The following is a 19,639-nucleotide window of genomic DNA, read 5'->3' as shown; positions in this document are numbered from 1 at the left end:
AGTGCTACCCTGCAGGTCTAGGCTAGAGACAGGGTTTGACCTCAGGAACATCTGACTTCGAACCTGATGCTCAAACTATTCTATGGATTTGGGTTCAGTCGCTTAAGGAGGCTAAAAATCTCCCTTCCAGGGCTAGAAAATATTTTAGTATGTATTTTGTAGCGGTTTTGGGGAGAGTAGAAGGATAATCTAGTTAAAAACATTATCTGTCAAAAATTTTAGAATAGATATTAGATAGAAATCAATATAAATTTGCAATCATAACAGTAAAAAAAAACATCAGTGGAAACACAGCTGGCAACACTGTGAAGTGAAACCTAGCAACGTTACAGGCCCACCTGGAGCTCTTAGTAAAACTGGTAAAATATGGACCACAGGAATAACTGTTTGATGCTGTTATATCACAGGGGATAAGACATCTTTCAGTCCTCCGATGATGTCAAACATTAGTTTGTCAAACATGATTAATAGAAATGTTTACATCAGAACAACATTTGGTGAAAGATCCTAAAACCAGAATTGGAAAAATCTCTGGCACTCTGATCTTAAAAGTGATTTATTCTGAACCTGGAGGAATTCCAGGAGACTGGAAGAAAACTAGTATTTGCAACTATTCAACTTCTCCCACACAACTACAGAGTTGTTCACAGGCGAAATAATGAAATTTGAGGGGATGCAATCAATACAGAATTAAAGGATATAAATGTAATCCCCTTCTGGTGAAATTCAATGTTTCATTGAAAAAGCAACAGCACAGACATAATGTGGATGGGCTGTGTAGGACATTTGATTTATTACTTCATGGCAGTGTGAGAAAAAAATAGTGCAAGAGAGTATTAAAAAAGCCCAAATTAAGTGGATTAAAAGTAACAAAGATCTTGACAAATTATTCCCACATTAGAACCAAGAGCCATTGCGTGTAATTACAGCAAGTTCTGCAAAGACCAGGAACAGGCCTGGCAGCTAGGCTGTATTTTCCCCAGACTTGACCAGAAAATGGCTGCTGACAAAATCTGCAAATGGCACAGAAGTTTGCAGGCTGACAAACAAAGATGAGAGTTATCAGTGATGCAGAAAAACACAGATTGCTCAAGAGGCTGAGTCGCCGAAACAAAACCACTGCTTTAACCAAGCTTAATGCAAAGACACGCAGCTGAGCAAAAGAACAGCAGTCTTTTTTTAAAGAAGAGAGCAGGTACTCTGGGCATCGGTTAATAGGGAAGGGAGTGAGGGTCCTAATGGATGAGCATCTCAGCGAGAGCTGGTGATACAGCAGAGGTGATCACTGCAATCCTTGGCTGTGTCACGTACAAACAGGAGCAAGGAGGGTGATCTTACCTCCTTGTTAGCAAGACAGCACTCAATGCCTGCGTCTGCATCCTTCAAAAGTTGCTTAAACATCAGAGAGGGAATATATTAGTCTCGAAACCAGCTGAAGAACAGGGAAGATGCCTAAAGTGAGAGATTTAGAGAGTTCAATTTGTTTAGCTGGGAAACATGGGAAGAAAACGAAGGATTACCGGTCAATCACTTAATCTAGCGGCTGTCGGTTGAGCATGCAGTCAATCCAAGGCTTACAATCAGTGCCCTTCTTTCTATGCAACCATGCTACCTTTATGCCATAGACAGAATTGGCTGAAAAAACACATTTTTAACAGGAAAAAAAGACACAGAGGTTCCCGTCCCAGTGCAGCGCCTTACTGCAGCAGGTGGCTTCACGCTCTGAACCCCCATTTCAGAAAGGCACCCGCATACAGCTCTGCAACCCCAAGTTCTGCCTTACAGTGAGCAGAGAGACAGCGCTTCAGACACCCGCACGTTTGGCATTTCTCAGCAGCTCACTCAGATTAGGAGTCAAAATGGGTGGTAGATTGAGGCCAGGGGTACTCTATGCACCTGAAGAGTCTCCAATACGCTGAACTGAAAAGGCAAGTGAGACCCACAGCTGGAACTGGGGATTATAGAGGAAAGAGCCACAACACCCACATTCACACCGAGTTGCACTGCCAATCTAGTCACCAAGCACGGACATGTAACGGGACATACATGTCGTTATTTGTCAATTAAAAATGAGACAAATGAGTTTAAGAAGGGGTTAATTTTCACTCCCCAAAAACATTAGGGCCAAACTCTTTTCTAAAAGTAAACTACTGAGTAAATTCGAAATTAATTAAATACTGTTGTCAGTATAAATTTGGAATAAAAGCAGGAACTAGCCTTTACATTTTCAGATACTGTCAATGTTTATGCATCAGCAGTTCACAACAGAGAAGTCTGAAATCAGCGCTGGTTTCAATAAGAGAGGGGACACTGAATCGTTACTTTTAGACGAGCTGCTACCTCGGCATCTAATAAATTCTTTCGAGGTATTTACTGGCTTTTCAAGGTGCGTTTTCTGTCTGCAGACCACACGCCTGTGGTAGGCTCGTATCGTATCTGGCCAGCTATAAAGAGCAAGACGCGGGCAGGCGGGTGGATCACACCTTGGCTCCCGCGGCCGTGGTGCGGAGCCGAGCGGCCGCTCAGAGCGGGAGACAGCCACTGGAGGGCACAAGGCATCTGGGCCCGCTTTAGAACTTGCTGCAGGACGGGGATTCATGTCCTGGATTCCACCGGCTGTATAAACGAACAGCGTCACAAACCTACGTATAGACACCGACTGCACAGACCTGTACGTTTAGGTTAACCACAGCCTTCAGGTGCAGAAGACGGCGTTATCAGCCGCGCGTTTAATAACCAAGACTCCTGTCGGTTAGAGAGTTCTGGCTGCGGAGATTTGAAGTTGCTGAGGAGCTCTGATTCTCTTCAACAAGAAAGCGTCACTTATGCTAAATTTAGCTTAAGTCCAGAGCAGAGCTACTGACATCAATATGGGAGAATCCACCAGCAGGCAAAGAACTTTTTTGTCTTTAAGGACACATCTTGGTTCAAGGAAATGACCTGTCATTAAGCCTTTACTTCACTGGAAATGTTCAGCTCATCCAAATTAAACGTAATAGAAAAGCAAAAAGTTCCAGGCAGAATTATGGCATTTGAAATGGTGGCATCCTTCAGTTTTGTGACATCGGCCAAGGTTAGAGACTGCACGCTTCTGCCTTTACAACACATGTGCGGCAGGACCCAGATATATTGCAGTAACCTTCACCTAATGTACACTTAGCATCTCCCAGATTTGTTGTTCTGGCAACATTTAACTCAGTAATTTTCCATTGTTTGAAATAAAAGTCTACGGACACTGACACACATCTGAAAAAGGCAAAATGTCAGCAATTTCGGCTAATTTAAGTCATGCCAGAAAGTGCATTTGAGAGAGACTTTCATTCCTTGTATTTGTCATAAGTTCATTCCAGCACTGCCAGGGGAGGAGGCTGCTTATAGCAGGCAGGATATACGATGCAAATAACACGACGCTTATCTCTGACAGCAAGCTGGCTCCTGCAAATTAAAGTTTTGCAGACACTGACATCCAGAAAGAAAAAGGAAGAATTTGGAGCAGGTACATGGGGAAAAAAAAAAATCAGCTTTAGGTTAAGAGATTCACTGCAGGAAATCTTGAGTTGTTTCAACACGGCTATTGTATAAGTACAGACACAGAGAACGGCCCTCATGTGTGGAGCTTCCCCTATCCAGCCCATGTGTGGGTTTGAATATGAATTTAAACATGGGATTAATTTCATCTCATTTCAGCTTCCTCATCTAACTGTGATGGCCTCCTGCCAGTCAGGGAGGGACGAACTGCACCTCAGAGAAGCAGTTTACTGTCGCAACCTTAAAATCCTGCCTTCGGATGAGACAGCTAAAGTGTGGCAGGGATGGACAGTGGGACAGGAAGAACGGAGGCAGCTGGAACCGCGGTTACTCTAGTGAAACGCTCCCAGCAACACCTCCATACCCCTGAGATGTATGGCATCTATAAGGTGGTGCAGCATGCAACGGCCAAGTTTTAAGAACAGCCTTACTGCAGGCTGCCGAATCCCAAACACCTTCGTAATGTACGACATCAGGACTCACGTCATGTCATTCCATCGATGATGCAGACAGTGGGACTGAGCGCACCCTCAGCAAGTTTGTGGAGGACACCAAGCTGAGGGGTGCAATCCAGAGGGATCCTGACAGGCTGGAGGAGCGGGCCCATATGAACGTCATGAACTTCAACAAGGCCAAGTGCAAGGGCCTGCACCTGGGTTGGGGCAATCCCCAATATCAATACAGCCTGGAGGAGAAATGGTTGAGAGCAGCCCTGCAGAGAAGGACTTGGGGATACTGTGGTTGAAGAATCGGATGTGAGCCGGCAATGTGCGCTCGCAGCCCAGAAAGGCAATTGTATCCTGGGCTGCATCAAAAGAAGGGTGGACAGCAGGTCGAGGGAGGGGATTCTCTGGAGTCCTCAGTACAAGACAGGCATGGACCTGTCAGAGCAGGTCCAGAGGAGGCCATGGAAATGGTCAGGTGACTGGAACAGCTCTGCTGTGAGGACAGGCTGAGAGAGTTGGGGTTGTTCAGCCTGGAGAAGAGAAGGGTCCAGGAAGACCTCACTGCGGCCTTTCAGTATATAAAAGGGGCTTATAAGAAAGATGAGGACTTTTTACCAGGGCCTGTAGCAACAGGACAAGGGGCAATGGTTTTAAACTGACAGAGGGCAGGTTTAGATTGGACATTAGGAAGAAATGCTTTACTGTGAGGGTGGTGAGGCACTGGCACAGGTTGCCCAGAGAAGTTGCGGATGCCCCATCATTGGAAGTGTTCAAGGTCAGGTTGGACGGGGCTCTGAGCAACCTGATCCAGTGAGAGATGTCCCTGCCCATGGCAGGGGGTTGGACTGGACGATCTTTCAAGGTCCCTTCCAACCCAAACCATTCTGTGACTCCAGGACTCTGGCTGGAAGGACTCCACAACCGACCTCACCGCCACAGCTGACCGACAGCGCTGCAAAGGCAGACAGGCCGACCCACCCTTCCTAGCCCAGCTCACCATCCCGTCACAGCCTGAGACACCCTCCCCGGCTAACTCCATACCTGGGTATGGGCTTCAGCTCACAAGCGAGTTTTCCCTGGAACAGAGGCGAAGCGCAGCACAGGAGCACGCCTTCCAGCCCTGAGACCCAACGCCCAGAGGGGAACTGGGAGCTGAAGCTCTCAGGTCTCTCTGAGTCTCAGTAGTTCACCAGCACCTCCTCAGACAAGGTTTGTCTTAAACAGCATATGTAGGAGAAAGATTTTGTAGCCAAAAGGCAGTTATTAAGAGGAATATATTTACAGGAAAACTTTCTTCCCCTTAAAATATGTCCTCCTGTGTCATGCTAATGAAATTTGATTAATTTATTAATGAAATATTTGTTTTGTTTTGTTTTTAAGCAGTTTAAAAAGACGTGTGCTGAGCAGAAAAAAAATTCACGAATAAATGCATGGCAATTCTGTTGATAATCAAAAGAGGTTTCCTGCTGCATGAAAGTAAAATTGGGCCCACAGGCTAATTAAAATAGGATTTGAATTAGGATGAATGAATAATTAGCATTATTCATTCAAATCTCATTTACATTGAAATGTAAAAAATTGCATGATTTACAATTATTTTTGAGAAAGCATGGGGGTTCCTTTTTGTTGGTTTTTTTTTTAACCTGAAAAATGAGTAAGACTTTACTGTTCAAGAAAGGAGAAAGTCATGGCCAGACCCAGCACTGGCAAGGTACAAGCACACCGCAGATCCTGTTGTGTCCTGCACTGATGCCACCCGCCTTCCTGACCCGAGCAGCAATTCCAGCGTCCATCCTCCTAACCGACGCGAGGGGAAGGACACGGGGATCTTCCTGGGATAAGAGAATTCATTGCTACCACCCTTCCATCATTCGTGAAGGAAGTGGTTTCAATCACCACCAACTTTAATCCTATGTTTTTAAGAAGTGTTTACAGCGCTGTGCAGCTGAAAAAGAATAAGAAAACAACTGTACTGAATTTTATTTTTAATCTATATTACAGAATATATGGGAGGGAAAAGTCTGGGACTTTTTGGACAACACACAGCGCTTTTTCAAATAAATCCTCTGTCATCTGGCAAGTCTCTTGTGGAAAAAAGCAGAGAATGGTTTTAAAAAAGCCACAGCATCAATGTCATTTTGGAAACAATTTCTGAACAGTGCCTTCAAATCCCAGGCATGTTAACAAGGTTCTGCTGATCCCCAGACCCATCCCCTCGAGTCTAAAAAAACCCCTCGTTGAATTATGAGACTGCAGATCCTATGCAGGATATAAATAGAACACTAAAATATGGGTAAGAGGTAGAGATATAATAAGATTCTTGTGCTGTCAAAAAAATAAAGATGTTAAATATGTATCTTCTTGAAAATCAATGTACAGATACCCACCCGAGCATTCAGCTTAAAGACAAACTGGAATTTGTAGATCAGACATGAACCTCCAGTAGCCTCAGCGTGCCCTCTAGGTAATGCTAACATGGAAAGCCAAGTGACAATTTTAGCAACACTCCCCCGCAGTGACACAATTCAAATGAAACCACGACGTGTTTTCTGCTGGCCCAAACTAGCATTTAATTCACCTGCAGCAACCACACTCCCACAGGAAGCAGCGTTTCCAGGGCAGACACCCCAGAGCACGCGAGATCCGGACTTTGGAAGAGCGGCGTCCATTGCGGCAGCCCATGCACCCTGTGTGCTGCGGCGCGAGGACATGATGAGCTGCAAGCCTGACTCGAGTTCATTTGAGAGCGGAAGCCTGCAGTGACAACAGGCTTCGTCGAAAATGGAGGCTGGGCTGTAGAGTCTGTGTTATCTCATGAGGTTTTTGGAGACCTGTTTTGGGGTCTGTGTCAGCCTGAATCCCTTTTATACATGCTGGGCATTCAGTATCCCTTCCGAACAATGGGAACGAGGTGTACCAGCTTGGAGGCTGGTATAGCGAGCTCCCGAATTTGGCATTTCTGTAGCGACTCAGGACAGGTTGTCAGATGCTTAGCAGACCTGAGCAAGCTGCTCATCAGATCTGTCCTACAGACTTAGGGTATCAAGAAACAGAAGCAAGCCCCAGGTGATGCTTGGACTCTAGTGATATGAAATGTAATAATGGAGAAAATAAACCGGTCAGCAGATTACACGGCGAGATGCGGTGCACTGTTTGACAGTCTTTGCAATGAAACACTTGATCCTCGGGGCAACAAGCCACAGTCAAACCAACATGGCATCACGCCAAACCTTGGTCGTACCAACACAGTACCAGGACTGAAGCTTGCAGCACGAGCAACCCCTCTCCCTTCACACAGCTTGTGGATTAGGAATAACCCAACCAGTGAAGAGATCCTACGCTGGAGCTCAAAAACAACCCGGGAGTTAACTCTGCCTGAGCTCTCCACAGCATTCCCTCTCTTGTCTCACCCATCTCCCTTTTCTAGTCTCACACACTCCAAAGCATTTCTCTACAATATAGTTTAACCCTACTAAGCCCAGACGGTTCCGAGTAGCTCCTATACAAACTGGCCTCATACAGCATTGGCAGGTCTAGCATGACTTCCCAACCCACGTCCTGCTCTTGGCCTCGGCATTGACGCGCTTGTTCCTCACTATGTAGGAGCTGGTAATGTACAGCAAAACTCTTTCCCTGTGTAATTCAGTTGGACATTGAAAACAAGGAATTGCAGGGTAGGTAAAGGGGAATTTGTTTATGCAAAGAGTTTGAAACTGAAGCTCAAGCCATACTAAGAGAAAACACCCAACACTGCTGTTTTAAGATTAAGTGCAAGTGTTTAACCAAAACCTGAGCTCTTGGACTGTCAGCCCAGGCTGTCTGCAGACAGCGTGGCCAGGGACTTGTATTCATACCCTTAAAATCCAAAGATCAGGAGGGTATTCTCAAGAAAGACTGATCCTACCAACAGAAATGACCATCAGACTGGGTGAGCGTGGTCTCAGTATGGATTCAGGTCCACAAAACACTCCCGACTGTGAGCTGTCAATTCCCTTTCTGCAGGCTTTTCCACAAGATGATCATATATATACAGCACCCACCTCCCAAACAGCACCAAGTTCTCCTCTCTAGGAGCTGCTCTCAAACTAGATATCCATTTGATAAGATACCACGTGCTCCTTAGCTCAGGGCTACTAAATCCTGGTTCAGACATATGAAACATTACCACTTGCCAAAATGCTTCAGAGATCAATCACACCAAATGCCCAACAAACCCGATGCTGCGACAGCTTCTTTGTCAGCAACAGAACTACCCGTTTACTTCAGCCACTTATTTGTATTTTGAAGATGCTTAACGTCTAGGTTCCCTTGTACCCATATGCATTACCCTAAGAAATGTATAATATTCTGCCAACTGGTAGTTTAAACTACTAATTTTATCTTCCAAAGCAGGGTCAACTAGAGCAGGTTGGCAGGTCCACATCCAGCCTGATTTTAAACACCTCTGAGGACGGAGACTCCACAAGCTCTCTGGGCAACCTGTTCCTACATCTGACCACACTCACAGTAAAAAAAGCTTTTCTTATATTTAAGTGGAATTTCCTGTGTTTCAATCTGTGCCCATCACCATTCCCTGGGTACCACTGAGAAGAGTCTGGGACAACAGCAGCAAAGCAATTTTTCCTGTAAGAATGAAGGTAATAGAGGTAATTGAAATACACTGGCAAGTGATACGGCGACCTAAGATCCTTCCTGTTCACAGGGTGGAATGACTGCCCAAAAAAGCACAGGCTGCTGCTGTGTAGTCACCCCCGACACGCCATGTGCAGTTCTACTAGTATTGGCATGATATAAACATAATACATTACTAAAATATTAAAAATATTGTACTGTTGACTATTGCACCTGTGTTCTCAGCAGTTATTTTAACAAATACAGGCAATGGCAGGGTAAAGATGGAAAAAATGCAGTGGGGTGACAACAAAAGGCAGGTACTAAGTGACCAACACCACTCCAAAGTGACAGAGCGCGATGGACAGCGGGGCTGGGGTTACTGCACACACCTACCAACAAATCCCACAGATTCAGCTCATTTCAGGATGCGCTCACCAGCTTGTGAACAGCGGAGGGAAAGAAACTGCAGGACGGCGTCCCGCTTCAAACTCCGCAACAGCACGTGTGCGGGCAGGCCCAGCACCATCACGCAGGGCTGCACCTGGAGACACGCAAGGGAAGAGCAGAGTGCAGGCGAAGCAAAAGAACCTGTGCACTCAAAGGAAGCGGGAGCGCGATGCCCTACCTGACACTTCAGACCTATGGACGAGCACTTCCACACCGAGACCCAGAGCACTGCAGCAAGAAAAGAGGGAAAAATTGTATTTTCCCAGACAGACCCAAAAGGTCTCTGGTCCAAATCAAAGAACACACAAGAACCGTTGTGTGTTACATCCCCAGCAAAGCCACTGAGGGACACGTGCTGCTGGAGGGCAACAGCCTCTGTATGGGCTAGAGCACGCGTGCACTTACCTGGGTCCCTCCATCTCTCTCGCAGCGAGGTCTGGGTAAGGCCATGTTCACTCGCATACCATTTCAGTCAGGCAGCACAGAGATTTCTGTCTTGACGTGATTAGCGATTCAAATAACCACAACACCCCTTTAACTACTCCTGATTCCACTGCAGCCAACAGCACCACAGCATTTCCCCATCGGGCTCCTCCTATGTGCTCAGAGGGATAAGTGTCAAAAGAGAATGACACTCTCGAGGCAGCTGACCCAAATATCACTCTCACGACCATTTCGGGAATGAAGAGAGAAGCCAAAAGAGAGCAATTCTGTCGGCTCCTGTACGTCAAAAGGCTCTCACTCGGCTGAGCTGAATATAATCAAATGGGGATGAACACCTAATTCACCCACCACCATATTATGACAGTCAAAAGAAACTATGACAGTGTTTGCTTCATAGATAAGCCTCAAAAACTAGTATGAATCGCTTGTAAATAAAATAGATTCCACATACGCAGTCTGCCACAATGTCCCCAATCACCCACTGTACAACATTTAAGGATGGCAGTTGTTTCACTGTGACCCAAATTAAAATAAAGAAGATTTTTCTTTCCCAGCTCTGTCATCTGGTCTAGCATGAGACACCACCTCACCCTACAATTGTACCAAATTCATCTAACGTTTTCTTCAACAGCAGCTCTTCGACTAAGCTTTACAGAGAAGGACGGATGTTCAGAAAGCAGACGAGGACATTGCAGTGGACACTGCAAACCCTCACCACCAACTGCTTTACAAGACATCCGGCACTTGGAATAGCTCTGCTAAACCCGGTCAGGACTTTCCACCTGCTGAGATATGGAGGACCAGAAAGCTTTGCAGCCCTCTGTGACTTTACACAACTGTACGTCTCCTCAGGTGGAGAGCACTAAGCTCAGGAGGATGGTAGCCAGCCACGCCAGAAGGCCACCTTCTCGCTGTCGGTTACCTGTACACCACAACAATCTATGAGGATGGTGGTGGGAACACCTACGGCCAAGGACAGAACAACAGCGCCTCGCCATCAAACCCACTCCCCACAGCAACGCGGTGCCCAGCGCACACGCGGCCGCGCGCTGCACGGGCTGCGTGCGCAGAGGGCAGGTGCTCCTTCCAGAGCGCCATGTGGAGAGCAAGGGGTCCGCTACACCAAGACAGCAGCAAACACACAAGCGTCCAGGCAGGCTCGCTCGCTCTCCTGCCAAATGCTGGCCTGCTGCTTCAACTTCACTCAAGTGCTACTGAACTGCAGGAATAATTTAAGAGTTTTGTTTCAGTAAATCGGTTTGAAGTACGATTTGTTTTGAGAAAAGGAGCGTAGTAAATCAGAGCAGACTGCTATACTGGCGTTAAGATTTTACTCCAGCTTGAGTTCAACAGGAGTCTTAACAGCTTTATTTTGCCAAAGATAAAATTTAGAATATAAATACACACATAAATTCACTAAGTGAATTATTTGTTGAAAAAAAATTATTTCCTATAGTGAAATAAGAAACTCAAAATTGTCATTTTCTGAAAGACTTGAATATTTTTCTAGACCTCCTTGGGAAGAGACCTGAAGCGCTCGCTGACTGAACTCCCTATGCTCCATCACACCAGCTGGGAGAACACGCATACCAACTGGTTTTTTTCTTTCTGAGAATAGCCACAAATAACTTCTATTTTATGAGAGGAAGCTAGAAGCCCTTATCCACCATGCCTCATGCCAGAGAGAAAGACACACTTCACCAAGCACAAAGTAGCAGGTGGGTCATTTTTTGACACCTGACTGCTTTACATGGCCATATATTTTATCAGACTTATTATCAACACTGATTATGAAAATTAGCAGCAAATTTAAAGCAGATTAGCCTCCCAAATGCATGGAAACTGCTTAAGCCAGGCATGTGACTTGATATGAGAGTGCCAACAGGACGAGGCTACGGTATATACTGCTTTTTGGTCCTGCTGGAGATGGAAAAAAGCACACGGAGATACTACAGGCACAACTGTGGGCATCGCGACAGTGCCAAGCTTCCCCCAGTTTCTTATTTCCAAGCTTTCAAGATTTTAGGAGGGTGGTCACATTTTGATACAACCTCGGTAGTCACCAAATGAACTTGTGCTTGTTCTGTGCATGTTCTCTTCAAGCTCCAACCAGGAGACAGCAGATCACCACCATTTAGCAAGACCACAGAGAAATCACGACTCGCTGTCTCAACACAAAGTGGGCGTCAGCGTAAACAGGATTACAAGGCACTGGCCAGATCAGCGGTCTGGCCTTAAAAGATCTTACTTACGAAAATATCTAGAACACCAAAGACTGTAAAAAACCCTTACTTTTCTTATAACTAAAAGAAAGTAAGACGAGCATATAACAACAGAACCTGTACCAACAAGAGGCTCTCCTGGCAGTCTCTGCAGTCTTTGGACAGCCCAGTTCACTCCCAAGGCTGGCTAAGGCCACGCTGCAAGTTTGGATACAAGTAATTTCCCATCTGCATTACCAGATTGAAACATTCACAGGAAAATACGAAGAAGAGACCAAAAACGTTAACACACTAGATTGCTTTAGTGATGAATGCAGACACAGCCTCACTATTCCACCTAGCACGTACTCACAGATCTATCACCAACTACACCAGCTGTCGCTTTACCAGTTCTCTGAAGGGTTAAATCACTGGCATGCGCAAGGGCCCCAACCATTTTCTAAGGCAGGGGTGAGTAGGACTGCTTGCAAAAATATTCTTAATATGAACGATATTTGAGCATCTGCTGTATCACATCTCCTCATTCACTCAAAGAAAAGGGGGATTAGCTGAAAGCAAGGTAACTCCTGATAAGAAACCACTGATTATTTGGTGCATCCTCTCACTAAGGCAACTCGTACCTACTCTGCCAAGTTCACAGAACCGCAGAATGGTTTGGGTTGGAAGGGACCTTGAAAGATCGTCCAGTCCAACCCCCTGCCATGGGCAGGGACATCTCTCACTGGATCAGGTTGCTCAGAGCCCCGTCCAATCTGACCTTGGACACTTCCAGCGACGGGGCAGCCACAACTTCTCTGGGCAACCTGTGCCAGTGCCTCACCACCCTCATCGTAAAATATTTCTTCCTTATGTCCAATCTAAACCTGCCCTCTGTCAGTTTAAAACCATTGCCCCTTGTCCTGTCACTACAGGCCCTGGTAACAAGTCTCTCTCCGTCTTTCTTACAGGCCCCCTTTAAGTACTGGAAGGCCACTATAAGGTCTCCCCGCAGCCTTCTCCTCTGCAGGCTGAACAACCCCAACTCTCTCAGCCTCTCTCCACAGCAGAGCTGTTCCAGCCCTCAGACCATTTCCGTGACCTCCTCTGGACCCGCTCCAACAGGTCCCTGTCTGTCTTGTGCTGAGGACCCCAGAGCTGGACGCAGTGCTCCAGGGGGGTCTCGCCAGAGCAGAGCAGAGGGGGAGCATCCCCTCCCTCGACCTGCTGGCCATGTTGCTGCCACCTATCCTATGACTAAAATAGTTTCTCCCCCATCGCTCTGTTATCGCTTCAGATACCCATCCGCATCGTGAGGGAGCCTCCCTGCAGAAAGCCACCACCAGGAACAGGTTCATTTCTTAATGCTACTAAGAGAGATGACAATGCCACACAGGAAAAATTATGTGACTTCTTTACACACCTACTCACAGTGCTAGAAACAGAGCCAGCCCCCTCGCCAGCCCCATTCCCCAGGGACTCTCTGGGAAACTGGCTCACACTGAAGTGACCGGAGAGGAGGTTAAAGAATAAAGAGCCAAAAGGAAGAGTAACGGGTGGGGAGGACCGGGTCGCATTCACCAAAGAGGTTAACGGAGCTCAGAACTGGAACAGCCAACCTGGTTACAGCCTTCCTTAAAATCGCCTTGGTACGTGGAGGCAAGAGTGATGCCAACTCTGTAAGACAAGGGTTGTGAAGATAATCCTGGTAGAAGGCAGACCTCCAAACCTGACACTCCTACAGGACTAATTAGACAATATTATACAGACTAGAATTAGTGGACAATTGATATATCTGTATAAATACAATATACTAGAGAAAAAAGTCAGTGTGGCTTCTGTAAAGGGACTTCCAGCCTCACAAAAGGCTCTGGGCTACCTGGATTTTTAAGATCTGCAAGCCTCTCTCTTCAAAGGCTTCTTGTAGGGACACCAAAAGGCCACACCGGAAAAGGGACTGTCCCTGCTCAGATAAACAGCTGGGTGAAAGATAACAAAGAGTAGGAGTAAACGGTCATTTCCTGCAAGGGAAGGAGGTCAGAGCGGAGTTTCGCAGGGAGACAGGCTGGGACCTGTGCTGGCCCAGGACATTGTTTGAGTAAAACGCAACAGGGAGGTGGGTGGGATGTGACCGAGGATCCTGATGATAATATTCAAGGCAAGGAAGATAAGCAACCATGAGGAACGGCAGAAGGACCTTATGACTCCAAGTAACCTGGTAATAAAATGGCAGATGAAATTCCATGTAGATAGAGTGATGCATACATTGAATAAAAGAAAAAATAAATAAATCTCCATTTCACACTAAAAAAGATGTGCCCTGAGATGGGCTCAGCAAGCAGGAGATCTTGGGGCTGACAGGCTGCTCCGTGAAAGCTCCGGCACCGCTCAGCACGGTCCAGAAAGCCAACAGCATATTACCAGTGCTAGAGAAGGACGAGCACACAAACAGCGCACGCTGCTGTGTCACCGTGAGCGCCTGTGGCTCACCCGCATCCCAGCCGTGGCGCATGGCTCCGGTCACTCTCGCCATCCCCCGTCACGGAAATAGAGAACAACAGAAGCAGCTTTGGAGAAGAGATATGGACTGGCTAGTGTAGGAAGAACACTGGAAAAACGAGAAGGCTGAGGGGGAAAGAGAAGGGAGCTGTAAAATCTGGAGTAACCTGGAGAAGGAAAGACCCTTAAAAATTGAAAAAAAGAGACAGTGCTTCACACAACTGGTAAGTCTCTAGGCAGAAAGCAGTCAAAATGCTGAGAGGGGTTTCAAGCACGCTTCTCCTGTGCTTTTACTGTAGCCTCTGCTTGAGCCAGTGTCAGAAACAGGACTCCGGACCAGGCGGACGTTCAGTCTGATCCAGTGCGGCTGTTGTAAAGGAGCCAGGAGCGAGCATCTCCCCAGGGGGCTGTGGGAAGAGCACGTTAATGAATCAGCTAAAAGAGAGATGCTAGCGGAAGCCAAAAGGAAAAAAAATTGGTTCGTCAGGTTATTAATTGTTGATAAGTTACAGCTGATTGGTATTCAGTATTTACTTGTCTGACAAATCTCATGCAATCAGCACACTTGAAGGGCAGCAACAATTCCTTTCTGTCGATAACTCTCCAGCACAACCCTCCAGGGAATTCGATTTTGCAGACACCCAGATCAATAAAGGTTTGCCACAGATTGTAAAGACAGCAAGAGCAGGCTGAGGAATGCAAATCAAGCCAGGTATTGCCACAGAGGTGGACATTTCAAGTAAACAGTCCAGGAGGAGTCAAGACTTTACATGAACCAAGGAAAAAAGATGATCGTTTCCATATGGCTACATGGAAGATCACTGTGTACTTCCTCCCAAACACTTCAATTTTATTTTATTCAATATCCCAGGAATCACAGTTTCCACTATGAAAATTCTTCTTTTAAAAATAGTTCAACTATGTGTTTGAATGTAAACTAAGTAACTCTTGTAAATGAATGTCTGCTGTAATTAAAATTTAGTCATTTCCCAACTACTTGAAAATGTTTACCGTGAAAATCAGGAAATTTTTAGATTTTTAGGAGGAGATGCTGCATGCAAGACAGCACACCTGCAAGACACATTAAAAAACTTAATTATTTTATTTTTACACCATTTAAAACCGTATTAACATTGGGGCCAGCCCCACGTGCACAATCCACCACCCAGCGCCTTGCCTGCCTACAGATGTTTCTCTAACCTCACGCCCCTGGATTATGGAGCATTACTTGTCAGCTGTGTCCCTGAATCCCTCAGAGCAAGACGTCCAGGAGCTAACAAGGAGTCAGCAACTCACCCTCGAGGTAGCATGGAAACCATCCACACACGAGAAATACATCACCCTTCCGGGCCCTCTACTATTTTAAGCACGAGAGAGATACAGAACTTTAGAGATGATGACTTGTCATACACGAGTGTGGCACGGCTGCACCACTCACGAGTGTCCGACGCTGGGATGTCACCGCGAGCAGGAATCAATACACCCTGACGCCACAAGCACCACTGGTCATCCCGCAAGCCGTGTATTCCTGAGGCGCACCACAGCTATCCTTAGGTTTAGACCCAGATGTAATTTTTCCACATTCCTTCATTGGTTTAGCTTGATCAGAAAAGCAAAGTGGAAAGAACCAGCTCCAACACGCTACGTGTTTTGGGAGGGCTTTGGGGATTTTTAGAAGAGAGGAAGCGCTGGGCACAGCTACCTACAAGGCAAATAAAACAACCCTGGGAAAGCGGATAGGGCTGAGTGGAACGCCGCAACGGGTGCTCAAAGGAAAATAATAAAAAGCAGTTGTCAGCCACCTCTCCAGCACCACCGAATTCATACTAAAAAGAACAGTAGGCACAATCTGCTGGTCATCCATACCTATGTCTTCTCTTAGTACTTCAACAGTATCTTAAACGAGGCCAGGCACACACACTCTAAATTGTTTTCTGACAAATTTGTAACTAAAAAGGTGGAACTAATATCTGAAGAGCCGAAAGCTGGTATCATGTCCTTATTTAGGCAAAAAAGCTGACTGACTCCAACGATTTTCATCTAAGCAAGGTAATAGGGAGAAATCCTTCACTCCTGTGTAAAAATGTAAATCCCAGGTCAGTGAGTCATTTAAGCACATGCCTAATGTAAAGCTTGAAAGAAATCCTGCTAATAACCAGGATGCTTGCATATTTACAGTTAGGCATGGGCTTAAGTACCTGGATGATGTGGAAATACCCGATAGCCCCCGGAAAAGATACTAAAACAGGCTGGTTCATTAATTAATCACAGTGGTATGAACAGGACTGCTAATATTAAACTGGGTGGGGGTGTGTGTGTGTGTGTGTGTGTGTGTTGAAGCATCTGTTCAAATTGAGGCACATAAAACATTTTTCAGCCCAATGACTCCATAGGGAAATGCCTCGTACATCAGCTCATCTGACTCAATTTTTCCATCACATTTCCCTTAATACAGTTTTGTCCATAAATACACTATTCATTTTTTCCAAATATAGCTTTTTATTTATAGAGTCAGAAAACATTGTATCTTGTGTTATTACTTAAAGCCCTGGGTTCTTCTTTGAAATGTAATCATTAAGGAATTATTAGCCAATATTGAGGTATGAAACTAAGTTATCTACATTTGCAGAAGGAAAAGGGATTTCTTTCTGGTACAATATTTACTGTTCTCAGTATTTCTTTCACCAGAAAATACCTAGTAACGTCATAACTGTCCAGCCATACATTGCCGTCTGTCAATTTAGCCCATAGCGCATACGGGAACTTTCACCTTAAACCTTTGTTTTATACAAAAGAAAGCCAAGTTTTTAAAAATCCCAACCAGATCTTCCAGACAGTCCACAATTTGGGGAGAACTGTGCATCACTACCCAAGCAGTGATAACAATTCATATTTATGGTACAAGGAGGTCAGAAAAGGAAATCTAACACTGCCTTCTTCCCCTCCAAGGAGCATTTTGAAGATAAATTATCTTTTGTGGCTTTTAACAGAAAGCAAACAGCCTCCCAAAAACCATGACAAAGAATAGCCAGTGAATAGGTAATTTAGACATTTAAAAGGTATGGGTTTTTTTCAGAGGCAGAATTTAGACATTGAACAATACTGAGCACTGCAAGTGAAATATGATTTAATAGAATTTGACCACTATTAACCACAACTTGAGTCAAAAAAAAAGCACAGCACATTATTACACAGCACAAGTACAGGACAGTGGAATTCCACTCCTGCTGCTTGCGGGAAGTGCAAAGACCAGCTGGAAAGACTGATAACGATGCGGGGTTCTGCAATAAAATATTCATTCACAAAGCACGGCAAACGGGATCGTTTCCCTGCACGGAGGCGGCAGTGCAGCCACCCTCGAGGGGCTGACCGGGCTGTGGTCCAGGGACCGGTTTTTGGAGGCGCATCTGTAATTCAGGGAGTCTTCCTACGTCCTGGGCAGGGATGCTAGGAAGGATGGTGTTTCCCCACGCAGGTCAGCAGTGTTAAAGCCAGAGCAAGCATAAGGAGAAGGGGAAATGTATTAAAAGTAGGAAAAATTAATGGAACTTTTTTAACGGGAATAACTTACTTTCTATTAACTGGATTAAAAAAAATAATCTGGAGCACAAATTCTGTAAGGGACTTTGTTGAATGGCAGCATGAAAAACAAAAGCTGGAAACAGGGTGGGAAGAAATGATCACCTCTTCCTAACCAGACAGCAGCGCCCATCCTCTGCAGTTTTGGCCAGACAACAAAGGGGTCCATTATCTGCCCAGGATTTTACTCCAACTGTTTAACGATCGTTATGGTTGTCCGAGTTTGTGCCGCTATTCAGAGAATCCTGTCTGAGCAATAAGGCTGAGGCATAAACGAGGTACCTGCCGCAACTCGCTTTGCGTTGCCGATGTTTAAAAAAAGAGATGGTGAAAATCTGAAGTGGCTTTAGGAAAGAGCCACAAAATTGCTTCCCTCTGCCCGCCTCGATGCTAATAGTGAGGCTACAGACTGATTTCATAACTTCTCATCCACGCGGTCCCTCGCAGGTACTAATGATTGCAAGGGGAACGCTGGCAAATCACCAAAATTCGACCTGATGAGCACAGTCTGCCTGAGTTGCCCCGTTCCTGGCTCACACGTACCCTGTTGTGCGTTAGCAGCTCTTGGTTGAAAGCTCACTACAATATAACAAGTCCTTACTCTCCAGCGTCATGGCTTGGTCAAAAAACAAGCATCAGCCACCCTGCGAGCACCTGCTGGCTCCAGCTCCCCCAAAAGAAGTACCCAAGGCCCAGGAATTTCAGTAACCCAGTCCATAACCTACCCAATGTAGGCGCTTTCAGGATTAAACTACTCCTGACAGTGTGTTTCTAGGCTGCTTTGTTGGTCCTAAGTGGATGAATTACACCCAGGTACAACTGCAGGCACTACAAGAAGTGCACAGGACCTCATCCTTTGCTTGGCAAAAAGTGATGTTTTAGGAGAGTTTGGGAGGTTTTTTTTGGACTCACAGAAGTTGCTGGCAGTCAGTAAATTACCAACTCAACAAATCTGTGTGTTAAAATTCATTGCAAACTCTCCATCAGCAATTAGATTTCACAGCTTATAAGAATTTTGCTCTTGAATCTTGCCCTTGTCAGCTACAAAACCATACAAAGCCAGAAAAAACCTTTTAAGATAAGGTTTCACCTGAGCAACACAATTCCCAAATCAATTACCTTTTGAACCACAAAAAATTCTTTAGAAAAACTGCCTACAGTTCAAACTCTCCAGTATGTACTAAAATCTTTGCTAAACTCTTAAAGTTAGTCTAAACTTGCCTAGCATCTGATTACTGCCTTGTTACACCTTTGTCCTTGCAAACGAACTCATAAACTGTTAACGAGTTTCCTTTTAACCTTCCCTCTGTTAAGAGGCGATGGGACCGCTGGAAGTCCTCGCTGTCAGCACGTTTTCCTGCTCTTTCAGGGCTCTTCTCTAACTTGTTCAAAGCAAGCCGCCGTGCTCTCAGTCTGTGACACCGATTTTTCAGTTATTTACTGATATTTGCATCACTTGCAAGTTATCTGTGATGACTCGGATGTTTGCTTTGAAGTAACAGGCAAAAATAATCACTAGTGAAGGGCTAAGAACAGGTACCAATGGAACCCATCTAGAAAACAGATCTTTCATGACAATTCCTCATTTATAATCATGCACTCAGACCTGTGAATTGCTCTAAAAAACCCAAAAAAACTAATGTTGTTGCCTCAATTAAGACAACACTTAGTTTTTTAAATGAAAATGTTGTCTATTAGCAATAATTCAGTAGTCCACTGCCTCAGTGATAATACAAACTCACAATTTTAGTGTTAAAAGTACTAAAGGTAGTCACATTGATAAGGGTACAGCCAGTCATTAAGATTTTTTTAATAACTTTTCACAATTTCAACTGATCTGAAACTTGATAAAGCCAGTTTTACAAGCCCCTGCGAGGATGAGAG

The 19,639-nt window shown here is 45.3% G+C and overlaps 1 protein-coding gene across 19 annotated transcripts in view; it reads right to left on the bottom strand.

Moving 5' to 3' along the window:
- Nucleotides 1-19,639, bottom strand: part of GJC1 (gap junction protein gamma 1) — a 29,719-nt gene that overhangs the window by 7,483 nt on the left and 2,597 nt on the right. For 16 of the 19 annotated variants that reach the window (XR_012046141.1, XR_012046133.1, XR_012046134.1 and 13 more), the window contains exon 2: nucleotides 1,339-1,452. The exons of 2 other annotated variants lie outside the window; for them this stretch is intronic. The gene's annotated coding sequence lies outside the window, so the exon portion shown is untranslated. Of the gene's footprint in view, nucleotides 1-1,338; nucleotides 1,453-2,669; nucleotides 3,561-19,639 lie in introns of those variants that run through there. One more of the 19 variants, XM_072886169.1, reaches the window with a different exon arrangement.

This window comes from Ciconia boyciana, chromosome 22 (genome assembly GCF_034638445.1).
Source record: "Ciconia boyciana chromosome 22, ASM3463844v1, whole genome shotgun sequence".
Taxonomy (NCBI): domain Eukaryota; kingdom Metazoa; phylum Chordata; class Aves; order Ciconiiformes; family Ciconiidae; genus Ciconia; species Ciconia boyciana.
The sequence above is the reverse complement of the archived record's forward strand: the minus strand, read 5'-3'. Positions and strand labels throughout refer to the sequence as shown.